The sequence below is a fragment of the Pistacia vera genome, unplaced genomic scaffold (genome assembly GCF_008641045.1).
Source record: "Pistacia vera cultivar Batoury unplaced genomic scaffold, PisVer_v2 Contig704, whole genome shotgun sequence".
Lineage (NCBI taxonomy): Eukaryota > Viridiplantae > Streptophyta > Magnoliopsida > Sapindales > Anacardiaceae > Pistacia > Pistacia vera.
In genome coordinates, this window is record NW_022196562.1 from 167116 (window position 1) to 168799 (window position 1684).

Below are 1684 nucleotides of genomic sequence, written 5' to 3' on the forward strand. Positions count from 1 at the left end.
GGATTAGAAGTACTTCAGGGATAGCATGAAGAAGGTATATAAAAGCAAAACCTTTGTTTTACTCCAATAATAAGACTTTCAAAAAAAAAAAAAAATGAATCACCTGAAATTCAAGGCCTTGCTGCTCTACTATGGTCAAAACAGAAGCTTGATTCCACAATGTCAGAAATAACCTTCCGAGCACAATCATCTCGTACTAATATCACCTGCTCCGCTCCAAACCCACTACGTCCCCACAACATTTTCACTCTTTCCAAAAATTTTTATGATTGCTTTCATTGTTCCCAGATTCAAGCAAAATTGGAGATTCCCCATATATCTAGTAGTCTCAGGGTTTAAAACATCAACATAGGGACGGAAGAAACGGTAAAGAGATCAATGATGCTCTGAGCTAACTTTAGTACACCTGCATGGGTACGGAAGTTTTGGCTCAAATTAAGAATTTTTGAGAGTTGCCTTTCCGTTCTCGCCATGTTCATTGCTTCTTGATTCCAGTACAAATTTGTGTAGAACAGAGATCGTATATCTTCAAACTTGAAGTCAATTCCCCTGGCAATTGTTTGTGCTGTATCACCAGAAAAAACAAAACCCTCTTCCACATTTTTGCATATATTTGAACAGAGCAATTGACTCATTGTAAGATCCTGCACCTCGTCAACAAAACAAAAGAATTTGATCTCCTTTCATACTTGTATATCTCAAGATAATTGGTTGAAAAATATTAACTTCATTGGAAGCTGTGAGGCTTATTGGAAGCTGTGAGGTGTCATTGGAAGCTGTGGGATTTCTTTAGTTTTTCTTTAGAGCATAAAGGTTATAGAGAAATCATTATGAGGACTAATAGGAGAATAGCACATGTCGTGATCATTTTTTTGGGTGCTATCCCTGCCACACCCCCATAATACTAATTCATGTGATTTGGTTATTAGTAATTATAATTATGGATTGATTTTATATCGAATTAAGATATATAAATTACTTTAGTTCATTATTGATAATCATATTGATAGGATTATTGGTTGAAGTGTTATTTATGGACTATGTTGTTTTCTTAAAACTGTGAAAACTTCAAAATCAAATGTTTATGCACCTAGGAGTTAAAAAAAAAAAAAAATGTTTTCTTTTCTTAAATTAAAATAAAAATAATTAACAAATATGGAATTTCTTAAATTAAAAAATGTTGCCCAAGTGAGAGAATGTTGGAAATTTCCCAAATGTGGGCTAACATTAAATATGTTTTAATTTTAATAAAATTAGGTAAATATATATACATATATATAGTTCAATGAGATTTTCTAAAGGGCTTTGTGATCATTTTTAGAAAGCCCTATTCACTTCATATTTTATTAATCTGGGTTATGACGATGTAAGTGTGAGCTACAGAATTTATTGAGTCTATAATGGAAGTGTCCAATAAATTATTATTAAAAAGGCTATGTCCCCTTTCCAAACATACAACATATTAACCCCATTAAAAAATATCATCATTGTGTGCATTACTGAAAAGGAAGACAAGTAGACAATCGATTAAATCCTGATTTCAAAAAAGGCTTTCTGCATCGAATTATGGCACAATCAGGTTTGTTATATCCCTAATTCAATTATTCAGTATTTTGTAAACTATTGTATATCCTAGGTCATCATTGATTTGAAAGTATATATATATATTGTGATTCAATGATTG